This window comes from Dendropsophus ebraccatus, chromosome 6, assembly GCF_027789765.1.
Source record: "Dendropsophus ebraccatus isolate aDenEbr1 chromosome 6, aDenEbr1.pat, whole genome shotgun sequence".
In the NCBI taxonomy this organism is placed as follows: domain Eukaryota; kingdom Metazoa; phylum Chordata; class Amphibia; order Anura; family Hylidae; genus Dendropsophus; species Dendropsophus ebraccatus.
In genome coordinates this window covers 127,680,645-127,706,011 of record NC_091459.1, presented here as the reverse complement: position 1 = coordinate 127,706,011, position 25,367 = coordinate 127,680,645, and the positions used below count along the sequence as shown (strand labels likewise).

The 25,367-nt window shown below is 44.4% G+C and overlaps 1 pseudogene; it reads left to right on the top strand.

The window, feature by feature from the left end:
* Nucleotides 1-24,538, top strand: LOC138796039 (cytochrome P450 2K4-like; annotated as a pseudogene).
* The last annotated feature ends 829 nt before the right edge of the window (nucleotides 24,539-25,367 follow it).

Sequence of the window (25,367 nt, the reverse complement as noted above, 5' to 3'; positions counted from 1 at the left end):
ATGGACCTGGTCACCGTCCTCCTCTCCATCGTTGTCATCTTATTTTTGGCCAATGCTTTTAGGAACCACAAAAAAGGAAATAATAAAAGTTTCCCACCGGGACCAACACCGTTGCCGATCATTGGAAATATCCTCTCTATAGACATGTCAAAACCCTACGAAACATTCATGGAGGTAGGACACAAATTTAATTATTTTAAAGAGGGGGAAAATGACATTTACTATTGTTGTGTCCCTCACTTACACCAGGGAGAAGGCATAGATTTGTACGTTCTCGTAAATCATGGCATAAATCCACACTTGCTAGGGTACGGCAGGAGCAGGACAGGCCGGATTTAAGAGGCATCCACTTCTTAGTAAATACAGCGGGGCAATTGAGGTGGAGCCTAAATTAAGACCTGCGTACTCGTACGCCGATCTTCATAAATATCCCTCAAAGAGTATATCCATCTCCTGACGCAGTATCCCTTTTTTCCCACTAAGTTTGTTGTCTTACATTTTGGGGTGCAGGGAGCCATGAGGAAAGACAAGTAAAGAGATATCTGTATATGGTCCTTAGGAATGGTACAATTTTACCGTATGTGTTTATGAGCGACTACCCTGTGATTGTAATATGAATTGCATAACGTGTTGAATTTGTATCATGAGGAAATAAATAAATAGATTCTAGAAAAGTTTAGGGTGGACACATCTTTAGAACTTTAAAAGAATTCTGTAAGACATCCATGACATATTGACGGTATATGCCATACATTATAATATAATGCTCTACCTATTAGAGGGATGAGGGTTGCCCCATGGACATGGGCAATAATAGACAGGATCTGTTCCATTGGAATGAATAGGAAAATATTGAGTATATTCTGTGACCTTTGCAAAGGTCATTCTATAAGGAGGGGGAGGCTGAGCTGTGAAGATCACCTATTGTCTTCTCTATCTACTGGTGATACCTTTCACTGTAAGGCCATGTTCACACAACATATATTTTACATAAAGCATGGCCATTGTTGCAAATTGCAACAACGGCCGTGATTTATGCAAAACATAAGTTGTAGTTAAATTATTGGAAACCCGACCGGAGCGTATACACGTAGTATACGGCCCGGCGGGATTTCATCTGGCTGCACAAAAAACTAACATTTCAGTTTTGTGCGGCCGCTATTCATTGAATAGCAGCAGCACAGACATGTCAGTTCACACAATGGAGAGTGCAGCTCCGGCTACACTCTCCAATATGTGCAATGTTGAATTGGGTTGCGGGCGCACACGGATGCGCCCGCATCCGAATTTAACAGAAATTAAGATATTCTGGCTGCTCCTGCAGTATTGGCCGGGATTATGTTCCAGAACGGCTGGTGTTTCACAATTTGTGAACATGGTCTAATACTGTATAAATTACTCTACGACAGCTTCCTCCTTATCATCACAGACACAACAGAAAGTCTCAGTTTAGAGTTTTAGGCCAAGTGTTGAGAATGAAAACCGCCCAATTTCAGGACTAATTTATAATATAAATAGTAAAATTGGCCAAAAAAATTAAAAATTCTTGAAAAATATATTTAACATAAAAACTTAATTTAGGTAATTTTTTGATGACGCATTACCCTTAACAAAAATCCTGTACTTTCTTGGGTTCCCAGCTTTCTAAGACGTATGGCCCAGTCATTGGTGTTCACATAGGCATGACAAAAACTGTAGCCCTGTGTGATTATGAAACTGTTAAGGACGCGCTCATCAACCACGCTGATGCTTTCTCTGACCGACCCTTTTAACCTATATCTGCAAAATTAAATTGTGTTTAAATTTGACCACATCACTGATGTGCAGGAATCGACACAGGTCACCACAATGGGGATCTCATTTGAATGGAGTTAAGGTTGGACATGCATTGCCATTTTTTTTCAGATTCATTGAACTAAATAAGTTAATAATTCCTCCATTGATATAGCCACCAACTGTGGAGAACAGTCCTTATATACAGTACTTCAATCAGTAAGCATGTCTGACTTCTGATTCATTTACATGGAGGACACATTACTTGTAGAGATGAGTGAACCTGGAGCATGCTCGAGTCCATCCGAACCCGAACTTTCGGCATTTGATTAGCGGTGGCTGCTGAAGTTGGATAAAGCCCTAAGGCTATGTGGAAAACATGGATATAGTCATTGGCTGTATCCATGTTTTCCCGAAAACCTTTGAACTTTATCCAACTTCAGCAGCCCCCGCTAATCAAATACCGAACGATCGGGTTCGGATGGACTCAAACCTGAACCCGGTTCGCTCATCTCTAATTACTTGTATTCCCGTAATCAGTGTGGGTCCCATCGATTGGATACTTCAGAACTCAATGATGACTTTTAGTGGATGTATCTTTTACTTCATTCATGTTCTCCTTCTAACAGTTTGGGACCTTACAAGATGTACAAGATGTAGATATGCTTCCTATACAAAGGATTCCATATTAGGGAGCTATTTCTGTCTAGAAGCATTACCTCTGTAGTATGGTGGCCATACATAACATCAGGGCCGGATTAAGGTTGTTGGGGCCCCCCCATTTTCTTCCCCCACAAATAAACCATAGAGCATTCTATACAGGTGGCTAATTACTGTAGGAGACTTAGCACCTACCCCTCCTCACTCCTGGCTGTGTGGCTCAGCATCCTCCTCTGTTTTGCATGTGATGGTCACTAGAGGCTGCAGTCCAGAGGAAGATGCCAGGCCCTATAGACAGGATGGGGAAGGGGAGAGCATTGCAGTGTGTTCCAGCTTAATTCAATGCAATAACACAGTACTTAAGTACTTTCTGTGCTCTCTTGCCCACTGTGTTAGCCACCATAGCTAGCATATGCAGTTGTGAATCACAGGCAGAACCTGGACTTGCAAGTCTAGGTCCCATCTTCAGTTCCCAACCATATAAACGACCTGAAGCAGTAAACAGCAGTACTTAAATGCTGTGTATAATATATAGCGGATATGCTACATGTGAATATACCCTAAGGATCATGGTATATATAGCTGCACACAGGCTACATGTCATATGCTGCACACAGGCTATATACCATATACTGCACACAGGCTATATACCATATGCTGCACACAGGCTATATATACACCATATGCTGCACACAGGCTATATATCATCCACTGCACACAGGCTATATATACACCATATGCTGCACACAGGCTATATGTCATACACTGCACACAGGCTATATATCATTCACTGCACACAGGTTACGTGTCATATGCTGCACACAGGCTATATACCATACACTGCACACAGGCTATATACCATACACTGCACACAGGCTATATACCATACACTGCACACAGGCTATATGTCATATGCTGCACACAGGCTATATATCATACACTGCACACAGGCTATATATTATAGGCTGCGCACAGGCTCAATATATCATAGGCTGCACACAGGCTCTATATATATATATATATATATATATATATATATATATATATATATACCTCTGCTCTGATATATGCCCCTATAGTATATACCCATATACCCCTGCTCTAATATATGCCCCCATAGTATATGCCCTCGGCTTTGATATATGCCCCTATAATACATACCCCTGCTCTGATATATGCCCCCTATAGTATATATCCCTGCTCTGATATATGCCTCTATAGTATATACCCCTGCTCTGATGTGCCAATACAAAACAAAACCTCATACTCACCTGATATGGGCAGATGACAGGTCTTCTCTCTTCTGGCTCTTCTCTGTTCCTTCAGCCTGTCAGCCACTGTGACAGATCCTCCAGCATGCTCCATGATGTCACATCCCTGCTGGAGAGATCAGGTTTCCTTGCTAAGGTCCCACGCAGTCCTCTCCTCAGTGAGGGGGAGGGGCAAGGGGGAGTGAGGACCTCTGCAGGAGACAGGCACCCGGAAGCTTGATAGGAAGAATCCATTCAAAGACCCACCAGGGGGGAGTCTGAGCCTGCTGGGAGGGAGATGCTTACACAGGATTAACCCTACACCTCCCTCCCTGGACAGCATGCAGTGTGGCCAGTGCTGTGTCCAGGTAGGGTTTCCACATGCTTTTTGCGTGTGGGACTGGCTCCCTGACACCACTTCCGGGTTTGGGCTGGTGGAGGCCCCCTAGTGGTGGAGGCCCCTAGGCACGTGCCCCTTGTGCCCTCCCTTTAATCCGGCCCTGCATAACATATGGAGAAAAAAGGCAGAAGCAGAAAAATAGCCAGAGGGGTTCCTCTCAATTACCTGATTATTTGGGGACTTGTTCTTTACTAAGAACATTAGTTGTTTATGTCTCATATGGTATGGATGATATAACATATTTCTTTTATTCAGGTGTTATCTTCTCCAATGGAGAGAACTGGAAAGTAATGAGAAGATTTGCGCTCTCCACACTGCGAGACTATGGGATGGGGAAGAGAACCATAGAAGACAAGATCATTGAGGAGGCCGAGTGTTTAGTGCAGAAACTGAGATCCTATAAAGGTGAGGGACTTATTTCTATAATCTAGCTAGTGAATGAAGGAAGAATATGGGTAGCTCTTATCTCCAGTGCCCCAATATAAATATGTCAAACAGCCTCTTAACCTTTAGGCCTATCTCATGATATGTAAATTAAAATTTTAGATACAATTTTGGAGGTTGTTTTTCTACTTTAATTTTGGGGGGAATTTCCAACCAACCAGGGCCGGTTTTAGACAAAATGTGGCCCTGGGCAAAGTTGAAGGTGGGGCCCCAAATGCTAAAACATTGTAGCAGCAATTTAAGGTCCCGATATTTTTTTGTCAGCGGTTGGCGCGCTGCTCGAGGTGGGGTGATCTTCTGTGACCTTAAATAAGACCCCTCTGTGCCCTATATAGTAGATAGGTCCCTCTGTGCCTCCATAGTACATATAGTCGGTATCCCTCTGTAGGTAATTCTTCTGGTAGTTACCTTCACCACCCAGTATGTAGTATCCACCAATATAGGAGACATCTCACTGTAGGTTTTACACCTGTTAGCTAGCCCCCTGATAGTTGCCCCCTCAGCAGATAGCAGCTCCCCTGATAGTTACCCCCCCCCCCCCCAGCACATAGCATCTCCCCTGTTCCCCCCCCCCCCAGCACATAGCATCTCCACTGATAGTTAAATGCCCCCCCGCCCCCAGCACATAGCATCTCCTAGGGCTGGGGTGATGTGGGCAAAAAATAAAATCTCGTTTTTTCTTTTCTCGATTTTTTTTATTTATTTTTTGATGGGTGTAGTAGTATAGGCATAGTGGATAAGGGGTGTAGCAATAGTAGAAGCATATAAGATGAGGGGTGTAGTAGTAGATAAGGGGAGTAGCAGTTTTGGGAGTAGTAGTAGTATCAGGAGTGGAGGTAATAATAGCAATGGTAGTAGAGCAGTATTGGGGGTAGTAGTAGAGCAGTATTGGGGGTAGTAGTAGAGCAGTATTGGGGGTAGTAGTAGAGCAGTATTGGGGGTAGTAGTAGAGTAGTATTGGGAGTAGTAGTAGAGCAGTATTAGGAGTAGTATTGGGGGTAGTAGTAGGGCAGTATGGGGGTAGTAGTATAGCAGTATTGGGGGTAGTAGTAGAGCAGTATTGGGGGTAGTAGTAGAGCAGTATTAGGAGTAGTATTGGGGGTAGTAGTAGGGCAGTATGGGGGTAGTAGTAGAGCAGTATTGGGGGTAGTAGTAGAGCAGTATTAGGAGTAGTAGTAGGGCAGTATTGGGAGGAGTAGTAGAGCAGTATTAGGAGTAGTATTGGGGTAGTAGTAGGGCAGTATTTGTGGTAGTAGTAGAGCAGTATTGGGAGTAGTATTGGGGGTAGTAGTAGGGCAGTATTGGGGGTAGTAGAGCAGTATTTGGAGTAGTATTGGGGGTAATAGTAGGGCACTATTGGGGGTAGTAGTAGGGCAGTATTAGGAGTAGTATTGGGGGTAATAGTAGGGCACTATTGGGGGTAGTAGTAGAGCAATATTAGGAGTAGTATTGGGGGTAGTAGTAGGGCACTACTGGGGGTAGTAGTAGGGCAGTATTAGGAGTAGTATTGGGGTAGTAGTAAGGCACTATTGGGGGTAGTAGTAGAGCAGTATTAGGAGTAGTATTGATGGTGGTAGTAGTAGGGCACTATTGGGGGTAGTAGTAGAGCAGTATTAGGAGTAGTATTGATGGTGGTAGTAGTAGGGCACTATTGGGGGTAGTAGTAGAGCAGTATTAGGAGTAGTATTGATGGTGGTAGTAGTAGGGCACTATTGGGGGTAGTAGAGCAGTATTAGGAGTAGTATTGATGGTGGTAGTAGTAGGGCACTATTGGGGGTAGTAGTAGGGCAGTATTAGGAGTAGTATTGGGGGTAGTAGTAGGGCACTATTGGGGGTAATAGTAGAGCAGTATTAGGAGTAGTATTCGGAGTAGTAGAGCAGTATTAGGAGTAGTATTGGGGGTAATAGTAAGGCACTATTGGGGGTAGTAGTAGGGCAGTATTAGGAGTAGTATTGATGGTGGTAGTAGCAGGGCACTATTGGGGGTAATAGTAGGGCAGTATTAGGAGTAGTATTGGGGGTAATAGTAGGGCAGTATTAGGAGTAGTATTGGGGTAGTAGTAGGGCACTATTGGGGGTAATAGTAGGGCAGTATTAGGAGTAGTATTGGGGGTAATAGTAGAGCAGTATTAGGAGTAGTATTGGGGGTAGTAGTAGAGCAGAGGAGAGATATGGGGGTACTTTATCATACAGGATACTGTGTGATTCAGCACCCACCTCCATCATGTACTGCTCAGGGCCTGGTGGCCATAGATACAGAGGGAGGAGGGCCCTGAACAGTATATGGTGGAAGGGGGGACTGCATCATACAAGATCCCCTGCCCCCTTCCTGTATACTGTTCGCTAGGCTAGTATATGGGGAGGGGGTTACTGTTTTACAAAGACACCCGAGGCTCCGCCCACCCGCGGCCGTAAGCACCGCCCCCTGGCCGCAAGTCCCGCCCCCAGTCTCCGTGACCCTCTAACACCCCCCCCCCTCTATTTCTTTACCTGGGCTTGCCGTTCCTCCTCTTCTGTAGGGCACAGGCAGCTCTGCAGGAGGGGCGCTCCGTCCTCACAGCTCAGCTCCTTCGTTCATTAGTGGAGCAGGGGAGCTGCTTGTGCTGCTCTGCTTCCTGCTCCACTAATGAAGGAAGGAGCTAGGGGGCCCCTGGGGGATGGGGGCCCTGGGCAAGTGCCTACTTTGCCCCCCCCTAACGCCGGCCCTGCAACCAACTTACATAATTCGGCTATGTCTACACGCTGTAATGCAGCGGTCGTAGTTTACATTGGATGCTGTATTCAGCGGCAAACTACAGTCGCTGTGTTACATCATCCACTGCCGTATCGGCTGAAGGAACATTCTCTTTTTCCCTATTTGGATTGCAGGCACCTTCAGGTGTGCGTGCCCACATTTCAATTAAGCATTGAACACAATGTAAATTATGGTCGTACTTTACATTGTGTGCATAATTATTTACTAAGGCTGCTGTTCGCCAAACAGCAGTCATAGAAAATAGACATGCTCTTTATTTTCGACGGCCGCAGTTCGACAGCCGTAGTGTATACTGTGTGTAAATATATGGCCGTTGTTGCATTGAAATCAATGCAAACGTATTAATTCATTATCAACAGACATTGTTTTCACTGAAATGAACGTCTGTTGTTAAATAAATAAATAAATACGTTGTGTGAACATAGCTTTTGAGTTGTAGTACTTTTCAATCAATTGATTGACTTATCAATTAATAATTTAGCAAATACATCCATTTGGCAAACTGCCTCCTTCTCCTGATATGCTGCTTTTTCTCTCCCATTGTTCACAGCTCAGTATCTGAGTTACTGACAGCCAATCTGCTGTCAGACTGATTTGCCCCTCAAGGGGGGCGCGGCAAGGCGGGGAGGAGGAGTGGCCTCCTCACGCACATCATTTATGATGGTTTACGCATGATCGCTGGTGTAAATTATAATCAAAATCTATAACTGCTGGAAGGAGGTGTAGATTTAGTACACTGGGCACAGTTTCGGACACCCAGCCGACCGGATTCACTAAGAGGCATGCACCTCTTAGTGAACTCAGCCGGGGAATGGGGGACGGGGAATATTTAAGACAGAGTACGCAGGTTTTGATAATCCCCCCCTAAGATCCCCCCTTTATGGCAGCAGGCCCCTCTTATAGCAGTGGCCTCTTTAATCAGATTATGCCCTGGTCAAACTGCAAAACCTGTTTGGGAACATAGAAACGTGGAACATTGGCCTCCAAATCCTCCAGATCTCAATCTGATTGAGCATCGGTGGGTTATGCAAGAAAAAAAAGATCGATCCATGGAGACTGCACTTTACACCATAATGATTTACTGCTAACATCTTGGTGCAGTTACCACAGTTCACCTTAAGTGGTCTTGTGAAGTTCAGGCCTTAATGGATCAGAGCTAAAGATGAGTGAATCATCAGTCTAAACGATGCAAAGTGCTTTGTTTGATCGACAAACAGCTTATCAACCGTCTGCATTTGAACTTTTTTTCCACACTCTGCGGAACCCAGGTGTCGGAAAAGCTGGATCCAGTCCTGGGAAATTGGGAAGGGCTTTGTTTCGCTATTCTCTCATCACTAGGCTGTTTTGATGGTACTGGGCTGTTTTGGTGGCACGAGAGGGAACTACCGAATATTTGGTGGTTTTAATATTAATATTAACCCCTTCAGGACCAAGCTAATTTTCGTTTTTTCCTCCTTGTGCTTAAAAAGCCATAGCACTTGCATTTTTACACCTAAAGACCCACAAGAGCCCTTTTTTTTGCGTCACTAATTGTACTTTGCAATGACAGGCTGAACTTTTGCATAAAATATGCTGCGAAACCAGAAAAAAATTATATGCGCGGTGAAATTGAAAAAAAAAACACAATTCTTTTTCTTTGGGTGGAATTTGTTTTTACGCCGTGTGTCCTATGGAAAAACTGACATGTTATGCATGTTCCTCAAGTTGTTACGATTAAAAAGATATGTAACATGTATAACTTTTCTTTTATCTGATGGCCTGTAAAAAATTCAAACCATTGTTAGCAAATATACGTATAGCTTATAGCGCTTTTATCCTTTGGTCTATGGGGCTGTGTGAGGTGTCATTTTTTGCGCCATGATGTTTACTTTCTATCGGTACCTTGACTGCGCATATGCAACTTTTTGAACGCTTTTTATTACAATTTTTCTGGATTTGATGCGACCAAAAATGCACAATTTTGCACTTTGGGATATTTTTGCGCTTACGCCATTTACCGTGCGGGATCAGGAATGTGATTAATTAATAGTTCAGGCGATTACGCATGCGGTGATAGCAAACATGTTTATTTATTTACTTTTATTTATAACCTGGGAAAAGGGGGGTGATTCAGACTTTTATTAGGGGAGGGGGCTTTTTATTGACAACAACACTTCATTTTTATTTTTTTACACATATACTAGAAGCTCCCCTGGGGTTAGGGTTATTCCCCCCTGGGGGACTTCTAGTATATAAACTTTGATCTCTCATTGAGATCGGCAATGAGATCGGCACTCGTTTGCTTTCGGCTGCTGCAGCCAAAAACAAATGAGTGCCGAGTCGGGGACGGCGCCATCTTGGACCGATCCCCGGCTGCCTTCAGTAACGGAGATCTCTCCTCCGCGACAACGTCCCGGAGGAGCGATCTCCCCCACTAGACACCAGGGAACGGCTGAATCCGGTAATCGGAGGAAGCTGTCATCTTTGACAGCTGCCTCCGATTATCTAATTAGCGGGCACAGCGAGTGGACCGTGCCCGCTAATAGCCGCGATCCCGGGCTACATGAGGCACCCGGGATTGCGGCGGTTGAGAGCTTTTTTTTTGTTTGCTTTTTAATAAATAAATGTAGACTTTCTAATTTTTCAGGAAAGCCCTTTGATAATTTGACAAGCATCAATGCAGCCGTAGCCAATATCATCGTGTCCATACTGCTCAGTCATAGATATGACTATGAGGATCCGACCATACAGAGGCTTATGAGCTTAGTTAATGAAAATGTAAGACTTTTAGGAACCCCATGGGTCAGGGTAAGTTACAATTGTATTATTTTATCTATCATACAATGTTATGTTTACAATGATGGGTAGAGTTGAGTGAACTTTGAGCATGCTCTAGTTGGTCTGAACCCACTATTTGTTTCATAGGGCATTCAGGAAACCAAATGCCCTGTAGAGCATAAACCTTAGGGAGTTGTTGAACTGCCTTGAAGACATGGCAGAGTTGAAACACATGGTCTGGGGTTGGTGAGCTCTTGTGGTTCAACATTATCTCCCAAAGTCTGCATATTGTGATACATAGAGGAACTTTTTGGAGGGGATAACAAGAAGTTGGCAGTGGCAAAAATATTACATTATGTACATAAGGCAGTTGCAAAACATTGTATCCAAAAGAGCTCCCAGAACTAATTGGCACCCTTAAAGGAGAAGTCGAGCGTTTTTTTTTTTAATTTGACATCCGTCAGGGGGGAACATAATAGGTAACAACTACTTTCCTCCCCCCATGCCCGCAAATGGCCATGTCAGAAGGTATGGGACCCCTGCCAGAAGGCATTTTTCTCTCAGTTCTGATAACATGTTGACTCGGGGAAAAAAGCCTGACCCATCTGATGGATGCCCCATCCATCAATCAGTGACTGCAACGGTGTACAGCCACAGTCACTTACTGGCTGAGTGGGGCATCCATCAACCGGGTGGTGATGTTGTAGAACTGAGAGTTGGAGAATGCCAATGGTACCCTAAAGCGTGACCCGGCCCCACCCCCTGTACAAACTGAATTTATGAACTTCTCCTTTAACAATACTATTCTGATGGAGAGAAAAATATACCATAAAAGGAAAGCACCGATAAATAAATAATAATAATTTAAAAAAAAAAAGGTAAATGGCTTATATGTCAGTCAGGTCTTTTTTGTAACATTAACCACAAAAAATAAAACAGCAAAGTGGATCGTCACCTTTCCACCTCCCCTCCAATCCCTGTGCAGGAACCCACTCAACCATAATAGAGACATCTCAACTGATCTTTTTGCTCCGCTATTTATAAAAGTTCTCAAAAGATTCAACTCAGTTCCACTAAAATAGTGACATTCACCACTATCTACCTCAGCAGTGTCCAGAGGGGCAGCCCAAATACATTGTTTAACAATGGTTTAGCAATGTATACATGAAAAAAGTTTAATGCAAAGTACCTACTTGGATAAATCAGAATATCCCTTTAAAGGAATTATTATTATTATTATTATTATTATTATTATTATTATTATTATTATTATTATTATTATTAATACAGACCCATGTGTGGGTATATGATGCATGATTGCTTATAGCAGTAATTCTATGGAGAGGGCCACTTCCTCCTGTAGAGATGTTGGAACCTTGAACCAATCAGGAACCTTGAAGCGGTATGAGGGCTTATACACTTTGATTAAATTGTAACTAATTCCTGATATAAGTAATATATAGTGCTAAGAAGCAGATGGTCAGTCAAAAGTTTATGGATGTGATACCTTGTCTTTTTTTCTCTCCATAGAATTATGATTTTGAATAGCACCTACAATTACAATATATGTTACCATTGATTATGACTTTTAGTCATTTGTGTACCTAGCTGTATAACAGTTTTCCATCCTTGATGGACTGGCTCCCCGGACCTCATACAACAGTGTTTAAGAATGTCAGAGAATTTCAGGATTTCATTAGAGTGACATTTACAAGGCAGAAGAAAGAACTGGATGTAAATGACCAGAGGAACCTGATTGACGCCTTCCTAGCCAAGCAACAGGAGGTACAGTACATATTGTAACAATTATTTAAATAAAAATGGATAAATGTCATTCTGAATTGAGCATTTAAAAAAAATCTGGTAATCTGGAACTTGTTGAAGGGGTGTCTATAGAATTTAGAGAGACCCATAGGTAAGACTATAAAAAAAATCTCCTATTATCATTCCACATTTTGCCACCCAAGAGAGAGTTTTCATTCTGGCCACTAAGCCTAATAACAAGCTTGCACTTTCTGCTCTGTAAAGAAAACTTTCAGCAGCATCCTCCTTTTTTATTGCAGACAGGATTACACTAAATGGTGAGACCTATACACATAGGTAACAGAGGATCACACCATTCATAGGCATTCGTTACTTCTAGGAAATAACACCTTAACAGTACCATATCCATAGAAACCCTTCTATTTCTATAGAATTAAATAAAACAGTAAATATACTTGCCTATACCGATTCCTCTGCCACTGCCACTCATGGTCCCCGCGGCTTCTGGCTTCCTGCTTCTGGCTTTCTCTGATGTATTGTCCCTACAGTAAGGCTGCATTCACAAGTTCCATTTTCCGCACGGAACACGGACGTGGAATGCCTGTAACTGACTTTTCCCCCCGCCTGGGCAGCATCTGTGATAAGATGCTGGGAGTGGGGGAACTGTACAGATATGCACACCGTTGTAATGACATATCTGTACAGTTCCCCCAATCCCAGCATCTTATCACTGATGCTGCCCGGGCGGGGGCACTGACTGAGCCTATCACTGACTGAGGCGACTCACTGCTGCAGTTAATGATTAAGGGTCCTATTCCACTGGCCGATGGGGGCTCGATCAATCATGTAAATGAGCGCTGATCTGCTAGATTGGCCCTTGTTTACTGGGCCTATTACACGGCACGATAATTGTTTAGCGAGGGCTGCAGGGACATCATTACCGATGTCCTCACAGCCCTTGTTTAAACACCATACTTTACCTAAACATGTTGCAGGTTGCACCTGCAAGAGCTGTCCTCACAGTTAGGGTCCTATTCCATGGAGCGATAATCGGCCGAATCTGCCCAATTTGGCTGATTATCGCTCGGTGGAATAGAGACCTAAAATCATTGAGCCGCTCAGCCAATCACTGGCCCTGGCGGTCCTGGACAGTGATTGGCTGAGCGGTCTGTCAGCAAGACAGGCCGCACCAAAGCTGCTGCTGTGTGCGGGACCGGGAGGGAAAAGGAGCGCAGAAGAAGACCTGCAACATGTTTAGGTAAAGCATGGTGCTTGTGAAATCGTTGGTCGCCCGTCGCGCATCACTATTCCACAAAGCGATGCGCGGTCCGTGCCCGATGATTTTAGGTTTAAACCTAAATAAACGACCAGCCGATGACACGATCATCGGCTGATCGTTGTCTCTATTTCACGGAGCGATAATCAGCCGATTTATCTCTCCGTAGAATAGGACCCTAACTGTGAGGACAGTTCTTGCAGGTACAACAAGTCAAAGGGAGCAGGAAGTAGCAAAGAGACTGGAAGCCATCAGAATGGTAAGGGCCAGTTCACACTGAGTAAAATCTGTATGGCTAACATAAAAAAACTAAATATATAAAGATAGAGAAAACAATCTGCACCGATCCCGGCCATAGGGGTATGTTTATACAGAGTAAAAACGGCAGAATTCTGTGGCGGAGAATCCTGTCTGCCGTCTCTTTCAGTGGGACGGCTTGCGCTTCTCCGCTCCTATTTTGTGTTTTACATTAGCCATACCAATAAATGACAAATACAGTGACAATGCAAGTGTACATGAAAGTTTTTGTTGTTTAAAGCACCCTGAGACAAGTATAAAAACATTTGATTGCTGTAACAACTAGAGTTGAGCAAACTTTGTCACAGTTCTAGGACTCCCGAGGGCTGCATCCAACTCCAGGTGCCATTGCTAATCAAATGAACCTGAGCATGCTCAAAGTTTGCTCAACTCTAGCAACAACCTTTTTAAAAAAACTAACATAGACAAGAAACAATTCAGAGCTAAATAAAAAAAAAAAAAAAAAAATAAAATAAAAAAATAAAATATATATATATATATATATATATATATTTTTTTTTTTTTCTCTTTTGTGCTTTGTAGGGAAAGCCGGAATCCACAGAGTTTTACCACAATGACAACTTAATTGTACTGGTAGGAAACTGTTCGGTGCCGGCATGGAGACCACATCAACAACACTGAGATGGGGGCTTCTGCTCATGATGAAATACCCAAAAATTCAAGGTGAGACTTGAATTTACCCCGTTAAATTTAAGTTTTTTCATTTGTTTGTGTCCTTGAGGAAGTTCTCCTTAGAACTGACCTTCACAATTTCATGGAAGAAAACATATGCTTCAATGTGAGGTACAGTAATATAGTAGTACTTGTTAGATTAATGGTTATAATGGTTCTCGACATGACTTCTGGGATTTTGTTTTTACCACTACAGGTTTATTTTTGTCTTTGACTTTCTCTCATGTTGAGGTTTTAGAGGCATTGCACCTCTCAGAACTGGAGTAGCTTTTGTTAACATGTTAAATTCGACTGGCACAGAGACCACGCCCCCCATTATTCCCCCTACCCATCCCTCTGGTGTGACTGATATAGAGGGTCCAGATGCAAAAATATATTTGTAAACCATGCATGTGCAAATAGATAAGTTTTGGAGCTTCATACGTGTCCTCCATGGTGTACCTATATGTGACCCTGAAGCATACCTTTTTTTTTTTTATGTGTTCCACATTTGCCATGAAAAGTAAGTCACAATCTTTATGGCTCTAGGTCTGTGTTTTTGCTCCGTGAGGTTGCAGAGAGCCCGGCAGAACACTTAATTTGTGAGGGCTCTAGGACCCTCTAGGTTCCCTTTAATTTATTGGTCAGCTGATCCTTATGCTGGGCAGTAATAGGCCTATTATCTTATTTCTTTTTGGCAGAAAAAGTGCACAAAGAAATTGAAAGAGTGATTGGATTGGCCCAACCTCAGATGGAGCACAGGAAACAGATGCCGTATACAGACGCCGTTGTGCATGAAATTCAACGGTTTGCAGATATCGTACCAAATCATATTTCACATGCAACATCTGAAGATGTCACATTCAGAGGGTATTTTATTCCAAAGGTAATTTACAATATTAAAATTTATAGTGCCCCCCCCTGGTATTGTATATTCTAATAAGACTATACAGTGTGTGTGTGTGTGTGTGTGTGTTGGGGGGGGGGGGGGGGGTGCACTTGGAATTGTACAGCCCTGCGGTTCCAAACACAAATGTTGGTGGCAGCAGTGAGACCCCTGCTGAGTATAATAAAAAGTCTGGATTTATTTTAATGAATATATAATAATGAAACTGTTTTAAAACAATGTATTTAAAAAAAAAAAACTACAATCCCAGGTGGTTGTCCGGGAGCAGAAGATAGCTGAAGCCTCTTGCTTTCTGCCATTTAGTTCTTGTGATTCTTGTTAGTTTACCGTAGCATTTACTGTGCATTGTTAGCTAAACAGTATGCATCCGCTATATGCTGTATTGGATACTCTCATTTTGGTGATGTTATACTCTGTCATTGCATGATACTGTGCAGATACTGGACATCACATGATTGGGACCTAGACCCTCCCTTTTGGAAGGTGGGGCATAAAAATATTTTGGTGCCAGAGAGCAGAAAGAATGCTCTGTGGACAACCACTTTAAGTGTCACAGGAGAGTCCTTGCCCAGCTATTCCCTTTTCTTTCTTGCCAATTTATCCTGTTGGATTCAGAACAGTTCTTTTAAGTTGATTTGTTCTCCCAACATAGACTGGAGACAGTCTTGGAAAGAACATCCTAGACTTTGCACAATGCTATAAAGACTGCATTCTCCACCCAGATCTGTCTCATCAGGTGAAGGTAGCAACAGGAACAGAATTTTGTACTTTGTTGAACACAAGTCTTTGGTCTCCTGCTTGTAGTAGATGTTAACTGGAAACTTAATCTAAATAGGCCTAAGGCTTTTTACACATAAATAGACTAAAACACTTCTACCACTTCACTTGGGAAACACTAGTAAGTTCCAGTCCCCTGGTTTGCAGTCATTGCCCCTAACCCTAAAAAAGGGCTGAACCTTGGTTACTCCTCTCTCAGACCAAACATCAAACAGAAGCTTCCCGAGAGGTCATGCGACCAAACTTATTATATCCTTGACATGTGACCACTCAGAGTGGCAATTCAGAAATGTTAACAATTGCATGTCCATAATTGCTTAATGTATGAAGCACAGTTCAGAACAATACCATGACACAGATTAAGATACGTTGGGAGATTCCTCAGCCACACAACAACTTTAGACCTTTAGTAGCTTGGACACAGGTACCGGGACAAGGCAGAATGGTGATGTGTAACTGGCCTTTGTTTCACTGGCTGATATCTCCACAATATAGTTTGGTAAAAAGTATATACATCGTAACTTTTTTTCCCCTCCAGGGCACAATTGTTTTCCCGTTGCTGCACTCCATACTCAGAGAGAAAACTTACTTTGAGAAGCCGGATGAGTTTTATCCAGAACATTTTCTTGACTCCAAGGGGAATTTTAAGAAGAATGATGCCTTCTTACCATTCTCTTTAGGTAACATTTCTAATGCATGGCTTTCTTACACAACCGGTCACAACCTGAACATCTAGATGACCACATTTTGTCAGGCCTATCTTTTGTAGGATTGTGCTCTCTGTAAAATAAGGTTTCAACATCATAACTAGAAATGAGCGAATCGCTCATCTAATTGAAGCAAAGTGCTTAGCGCTCCACTCATCAAGCCCATCCAGGATGCTGGGAAAAAGCTGCATCCAATCCTGGGAAACGTCTCCAAGAATTGTACAGCTTTTTCCCGGGACCTGGGGTGGAGCAGCAGTAAGCGGAGCAGCGCTGAAAGATGGTGGGCTTTATGAGCGGAGCACAGATCAAACAAAGCTCTTTAATTTATTGTTTAGATGAACAATCATAGTAACTGAAAGTAGAGATGAGCCGAAGAAAAAAGCGAAGCAAATCGCTTCATTTGATCGATGCTCTGCTGATCACGCCTCCGGGCTTCCCGCACTGCTCCGCTCCCTGCCACTCCTTCCAGGATGCGGGAAAAAGCTGGATTCAATCCTGGGGAACTTCTCCTAGTTTCCTAGGATTGGATCAAGCTTTTCCCTGGCACCCGGAGTGGTGCGGCAGGGAGCGGAGCAGTGCAGGAAGCCCGGCAGCTTGATAAGCGATTCGCTTTGCTTAATGAGCGCTTCGGCTCACCTCTAACTGGAAGCTACAATTCAAAAGTAGATTTGAGCAGGGTACAAAAACTTACAAAAATTAACCTTTATTTTACAATTTTATCAATTATTAGCACATAATTGTGTATATAAGTATTAGTGTCCCACAGTACAATGACTTATAATGGGGTCTATTGGGTTCCATTATGGTGTATGTAGCGCTGCATGTAAAACAATTTCTCCTATCACATCTGATGGAACTACTGTCAGAGGTTTTGAAGAAATCTCTGATGGTAATATGGATGCAGGTTTTGTCAACACTGATTGGCTTTCCATGTAGAAGCAACATAACAACCAATAGAGTAAGACTCCATTTACACAGAAATATTATCTGACGGGGGCGTGGCTTGACGCGCTGGAGGGAAGACGTGACTGAAAGGAGCTCCGTCTAAGACCGCAGCTTTCAGAGGGACAGAGCCTAGATTATGAGGGGAAAGAGCCAGAAAAAGAAAGAGCAGGACCCGAGCACCCACCTGACCGCGTCTCAGTCCATCTCTGCCTTCTTTAACCCGCTCCCGGACCGCCAGAAGAAACACAAGGTGCGGTCGGAGCCTTCCAAGATGGCGGCGCCAGGCATTCCCACACAGTCTCCTGCCGCGACAGAGCTGCGCCGCAGCAGGGACTCGCATCAGCCCTCAGGGGGACCACAAGCCACACTAGGCATCGCGGCACCCGCTCCGCCGCACAGCAAACAGCCAGGCACTCCGGTCGGCCGCGAAGCCACGTCAGCGGCTCTCGCCCAACCACTAGAACAGCCTGAGGGACAGGATGGTAGGCCGCATCTGCAGACCTCTGCAAGGTCTACTGCTTCTCCTTCCCACACGGGGTCCCCTGTCACTGACACGGCAGAGAGCCTTCCGGAATTACACAGCCCGGAGTCAGACATAGCGGACCAGGCTTCCTCATCGGACTCAGAGGACACCAGACGTCCTCCGACTAAACGTAAGCTCCTCAAGACCCCCTCTAAGCATTCCCAGAAACATGCAGTGACTGCCTACTACTCCTCCTCTGAGGATGCCATTCTGTCCTCCTCATCACTTTCCTCAGCTGACTCAGTCATACATAGGCCTGCTCCTTCACAGTCACCTACTCCTGCTTCAACTACTCTGCATGCCCCTTTACCTTCTCCTGAAATGGCAGCTGTTGCTCTCCAGGGGCATCCTGAACTACAGGCCCTCCTGGCCCTTTTGCCTTCCAAGCAAGATATGGAAATGCTAGCCAGGGACCTCGAACAGACCTGGAGACAGGAATTGGGAGCGGTTAAGACTGAGGTCACGGTGCTGCAAGCAAGTACGAAGGCTCTTGAAAAGGCTAACAATAGCGCCTTTAAAAGTATACACGATCTTACTATACTAACAGATAAACTTTCTGTGTCACAACGCATGCTGACTAATCGCTTAGACGATTTGGAAAATAGAAATCGCAGGAACAATTTGAGGGTCCGTGGACTCCCTGAAGAGGTCCGTACGCAAGACCTGTGCAAAGTGCTCACTCATATCTTTAACAAGATTTTAGACAGACCCCTTGAGACCTACATCGAGATCGACAGGGCCCATAGGGCTCTAAAGCCCAGACGATCCGATCCCACCCGCCCAAGAGACGTTATATGCCGGGTGCATTACTATGTGGTAAAAGAGGACATCATGAGAAAAGCACGCTCGCAACAATCTCTGGAATATAACGGCTCGAAGATCTCCATATTTGCCGACCTATCACTGCTTACATTGAAACAACGAGCACTCCTAAAACCACTCTTACAAGTATTACAAGACAAAGGCATTCAATACCGTTGGGGATTCCCATTTTCCCTCATAGTCCGCACAGCTGAGACTTCTGCTACTCTTCGTGAACCAAGAGACTTATCGAGTTTCCGGACAGCTCTCGACCTACCTCCTGTAGACTTGTCCGAATGGGAACGCTTCTGCTCTGACATCTTGCTCCCACCTGGTCAGAACGTGGACCATCGCCCCACCCGACCGACGAACTCGCCTGATGCTCACTACAAGCCGCTTCCCCAGCGACAGAAGAAATCACATTGATTGTTCCACGAGTACTGTCTGGTTATGTGTTATGTGCAGATAGACCCCCTTACTGCTCTGTTTTGCATTGATTTGTTCTGACCCATTTTCCCCTGATTACTAAAAGCTAATGTAGCTCCCGCTAGCAACATATACCGGGTGCTTTTTTAGTACCCTACTAGTACTCATAGGGCCATGGACGGACCCGTAGGACGTGTCCTCCAACCAGCGACCCAACCCCGTTCCCACATAGGTGACCCTATGGAGTTCCTTTCCATAGGATTCTTGGCAGACATTTTTCCTGCCTTCAGTAGTTCCCTGGCGTACCCTTTTGGTCCGCTTCCTTGGTTATTGTTATGTTTGGTTTTTCCTTTTTATATGTTCACCCCCCTTTTTTCTATCTTCTTCCAGGTCCCTCCGGTCGATCCTTCTCTCTCTTGCATCCACGCCTCAATGTACAGGTCAAGGTCTCCTCGGTATAGCAGTAAGTGTATAATATATGTAAATGGCTGATCTCATGTTCGCGACCCTTAATGTTAAGGGTTTTAATGTGCCCGAGAAGAGATCTAACATCCTTTACTCACTCCACAAGAATAAGGCCAAAATTATTGCTCTGCAGGAAACCCACCTCAAAACTGGCCATGTCCCTGACCTGTCTAGAAACCGCTATTACACAGATTGGCTCCATGCTCCTAATCCCGAGAATAGGACGAAAGGAGTTTCTATCGCTTTCCACCGGTCCTTACCTCACAAAATATTAAATTCACGAATTGATCCTGACGCCAGATACTTGTTTTTAATCTGTGAAATAGCGGGCCTGACGATTACGGTGGCCAATATTTACGCACCCAACTGCCAACAGATTCCTTTCCTGCTTAAGGTGATCGGGGACCTCAACCATTTTGCAAAAGGGGAAATAATCCTCTGTGGAGACTTTAACACGCCCCTGCACCCCCTCCTAGATACGTCCTCTGGACGCTCTCTTCTATCTTGCTCTAAATTGAAAGCCCTCCATCGTGCTCTCCACCATGCCCAACTGTGTGACTCCTGGAGGATCATGAATCCAAATACCAAAGATTTTACTTTCTACTCCTTCCCCCGACAATCTTATAGCCGAATAGATTACATCCTCACATCGCATGCGTCTTTACCTTTTCTTACTAGTTCACACATAGGGACCACTCTCTTCTCTGACCATGCCCCAGTCTTTTCCTCTTTCTCTTTTCTCCCTCGCACAAAACCTCACCACTCCTGGAGACTCAATGAGTCTCTTCTGGAAGACACAGTCTGTCTTACTGACCTTAAGCGCACCATAGACCACTTTACAGCCGATCATGTGGCTGACGATACTGCTCCAAGCATGAAATGGGAGGCCTTAAAGTGCACCTTACGCGGCGTGTTGATCAGTCATGGCACACGCCTCAAAAGGGCGGCCTCTGCAAAGATCTCAGATCTCTTTAAACAAGTACACCACCTGGAGCTAAACCACAAACAGTCAGGCCTACAGGACACACTCGAGGATCTGATTCGCACTCGCCTGGCGCTTAGGGATGCCCTTCATAAGCGGCACAAACGAGCAATGCAGGTGTGTGGCAAAACATTTTATGCTTGGAGCAATAAACCAGGTCGCTTGCTGGCCCGAGCGCTACGAGACAAGAGAGCCACCACTTTCGTCCCCTCCATTACAACACAGTCGGGACGGATCTCGCACCTGACTAATGAAATAGCCGAAACCTTTCGTGCGTACTATCACTCCCTCTACCATCTCCCGCCCCCACATACAAATAACCCTACCCCTAGTGACCATGTATCTCTCACTCAGTATATTATGAATACAGCCCTTCCCACCATTTCACCAGATATTTCCGCTTCCCTAGAAGAACCCTTTTCATCGGAAGAGCTTCTTGTAGCCATGGGAGACCTCCCTGCAGGTAAGAGCCCCGGCCCTGACGGGTACTCTGCAAAGTTTTATAAAGAACTCAGAACGGACCTCGCCCCTCACTTACTCTCAGTTTTTAATAATATCTCTGACTTGCATCCTCTCTCTTCCTCCTTTTTGGAGGCTCATATTGTGGTAATCCCCAAAGAAGGAAAGGACCCCAACCTTTGTTCTAGTTTCCGCCCCATATCGCTGATAAATTTGGACGCCAAGCTATATGCAAAACTATTGGCGACGCGCTTGTCTGGCCTCCTGGAGTCTCTGATCCACCCTGACCAGGTGGGTTTCATCCCCAAAAGAGAGGCCAGAGACAATACCCTCCGAGCCTTCTCTCTCGCTCACTACGCCCACTCTCACAACATTCCAACCCTTATGCTGTCACTAGATGCCGAGAAGGCTTTCGACAGGGTGGACTGGAGATTTCTGGAGGCCACACTCCGCCAAATTGCCCTGGGCCCTGCTATGATCAATAGAATCTTGGCGTTATATAAGAACCCATTTGCCAGAGTCCGTATTAATGGCACTTTATCTGAGTCCTTTGCAATTCGCAATGGTACCCGTCAGGGCTGCCCTCTATCCCCTCTCCTATATGTCCTCTGTATGGAGCATCTCCTAGTGGCTATACGGGGTAATCCCGATGTTAAGGGTCTTTGTATCGGCAATCGTACCCATCTCTGCTCTGCATATGCGGACGACTTGCTGCTATTTCTAACATCCCCACATGTCTCCCTTCCATCTCTTATGAACACCATCCGCACGTACGCGTTTTATTCTAACTATAAGCTGAACGCGTCCAAGTGTGAAGTCCTCGGGCTTTCTATACCCTCTTCGCTGCGAAAATCTCTCCAAGATAATTATCCCTTCTCCTGGACCAAAACTTCATTAAAATATTTGGGCACACACGTTACCCCGTCGCCTGAGGCTATTGTCTCAGAAAACTACTACCCACTGCTGTCGACCTTGAAGGCAGACCTTACAAAATGGGACAGGGGAGATTTCTCGTGGATAGGTCGTATTAATATTCTAAAAATGAATGTTTTACCACGCTTAATGTACCTGTTCCAGGCGGTACCAGCTGTCCTTTCTAAAGCGTACCTCTCCACCATGATGTCTCTCTTTTCCCGTTTTGTCTGGGCCAATAAGAAGCCACGAATTGCACACACTACTCTCACCCGGCCCAAAGCTAAAGGCGGTCTGGCCCTCCCCGACTGTAGAGCCTACTATCAGGCTGCTATTTTTAACAGGGTCCTGGACTGTTTCCATTTCAGACACTTAAAGTTATGGGTCCTCCTGGAGTCACACACGGCACCCCTTGATCCAGGTTCCCTCCTGTGGTTGTCATCAGACTCGTCCGTCTCCTCAATCAATCCCCTCTCCCCTCCCATCACGCGCTCTATAGCCTCTTTGCGTAAAAGCAATCCTCTGCTTACCAAAGGCTACTTCCCGGATGGCCCCCTTTCCCCTCTTTTTGGACAACCGGACTTCTCTCACACCAATCAGGCCCCCTCTTTTCTGGGCTTTACTGCACACTCAGGAGTCACCTTTTCTACCTTCCTATCCCCCTCTGGACTTGTCCCCCTGGATGAGTTACCCTTCCCAGACACACGACCGGTCTTCAGACGCGCCCGCCATAAGCTTGAGTTTAACCAGCTGGCTGCTTTTGTGTGTAGACATGGGACTAGGCTTCGTCTGAGGCGATCTCTTCTTCCTTTTGAATCTTTGTGTATAGCTACCTCGCCGATAGAGAAACCTACCTCCACTATCTATACGCTCCTCTTAGACTCACTGTGTACAGTGCCTCCTTCTTTTTTCTCAAGCTGGGAAAAGGAACTCGGCAAAACCTTCTCTGCTGAAGACTGGGAGAAAATCTTTATGCCCTGCCATAAGACCTCAATGTCATGTAAGACGCATTGCACTAACTATAAAGTGATCTCTCGCTGGTACAAAGTTCCAGCAGTACTAGCTAAGATATACCCTAATACTTCCGATCGCTGCTGGCGCTGCCATAGCACACGGGGAACTATGTCCCACATCTGGTGGAGCTGCCCAGTGCTTCAGCCTTTTTGGACGGAAGTGTTGAGGCTGATAAACCACATTACCGGTCAATCACTACAGAACTCTGCTCACCTTACACTTCTTTCTCTCATACCTGGCCCGTTAAGACCCCTTCTGCACTCCCTAACATGCTTCTTACTTATAGCTGCTCGTGCCGTTATCCCCAGAAGATGGAAACAGACCTCTCCCCCGACAATTGCGGAATGGTGCGCTGAAGTCCACTATTTACATAGAATGGAGGAACTCCTTTCTGATAGCATGAACTACTCCAAAAGATACAGGAAATGTTGGCTCCCCTGGCTAACTTTTCTCGGTTCGGAGGAATATTCCCAAGTGTCCATGTCTACATTAGACTCTCCTCTATCCTCTCCTCCTCCTACCCCAATCTCTTCTCGGGCACCCCCCGTGACAGCCATAGGTTAAAGGAGACATAATGTCTTCAGATATTGTCTCGGCCTTTCCTTACTGGGAGACCTTCTCTTGTATGTTGTTTTTTCCATTGCGGTTATTCCATTATTCTGAAGCGCGGATTTTGACTTCTATTTCGACCTCTATTTCTATTCCTGTTCCTCTCCTTGATACCCAGGAGGCCATAAGACCGGACTATCCTTACTCTTTCTGAAGAGTGTATCAAGGGATCTTCCCCTCCCCCTTTCCTTTCTTCCCCCTTTCTCTTTTTTTTTTCTTTTCCCCCTCTTTGAGTTATACAACGTTAATATTGTGTTTTCTCTATTGTGGTATTCACATATTTCACATTTGTTAACTGTTAAACTGTGAAGTGGTTTACTGCTGTGACTTTCCACTATGGCAAGCCTGCATTTCTTTATTGTTCCATATAATTTTCAATAAAAAGATAATAAGTAAAAAAGAAATATTATCTGACAGATTATCTGCCAAAGATTTGAAGCCAAAGTCAGAAACAGACTATAGACTGGCTCAGTTGCCCCTAGCAACCAATCAGATTCCACTTTTAATTTTTCACAATTTCCTTGCAAAATGAAAGGTGGAATCTGATTGGTTGCTAGGTGCAACTGAGCCAATTCTACTTTACACCCCTTCGATAAATCTCCCTATAAATGTGTATATAATCTTCTTTACATTGAACTTTAATCTCAGATGATCAGTCATCTTCTACCAGTGTTTTCCGTTCTTTCTTATAGGTAAAAGAAGCTGTGCTGGGGAAACCTTGGCCAAAATGGAGTTGTTCATCTTCTTTACAACACTGTTACAGAACTTCACTTTCCAACCTGTGCCTGGAGCCAAACTGGACCTCACCCCTGTACTAGGATTTACAAACTCCCCTAAACCCTTTGAAATCTGTGCCGTATCTCGCAGATAGACTACATGCTCAGTAAAATGCTGGCATGAGACCTGTAGGCCATAGGCGGTATCTATGTTTGCCCTGACTACCTAGGGCTGCATCCAACTTCTTCTGACACCGGTATTCGCATGCTGAACTATCGAACTGGAGCATGCTCGATCCGTGTTATCTTTATTAGTTACTGTAATTGTCGATCATCTTGAAAAAAATAAATAATTAATTGCAAATAGAGAACCTCTCAAATGGACTGTATATCCTATATATTTTACTTATAATAAAACATTATAAAAAATGCTGAGACCTCAAGGTTATTTCTTGTTTTTTGTTTGTATCTCTATTGTCACCGTTTAACGTGAGAATTCTTTCCAGGAGTGTAATGATACGGGAAATGTCCCCCACTTGTCGGTTTAATCTACTGCCCAACTACGTAATATACCTATACCATGAGTCATAGAGACACACACTTTCTGTTGATTTGCATCTTCAAGTGTCCTCACTATCATGTAAAAATGTAGTATTTGGTATATAGGAACTCACAATGCATAGAAAATTATTGCTTTTTCATCAATTACCTAAATTTTGTGTTGTTGTTTTTTTTTTGCTCAATTCAGTGTGGTGGGTCATGGAGGCAGAATAGGGACATCGCTACTTAGACAACCTGCCTAAAAGATGCACTCAGCTGAGCTGAGTCAGTGATGTAGCAGAGCTGATACCCACATGATACAGCAGAGCTGAGTCAGTGACGTAGCAGAGCTGAGTCAGTGATGTAGCAGAGCTGAGTCAGTGATGTAGCAGAGCTGAGTCAGTGATGTAGCAGAGCTGAGTCAGAGATGTAGCAGAGGTAAGTCAGTGATGTAGCACAGGTGAGTCAAATTAGCTCTTAAAGTAATGGTAACAAAGTTGATTTTAAAGAGACAGTACCGAAGTCGCTCTTTAAGA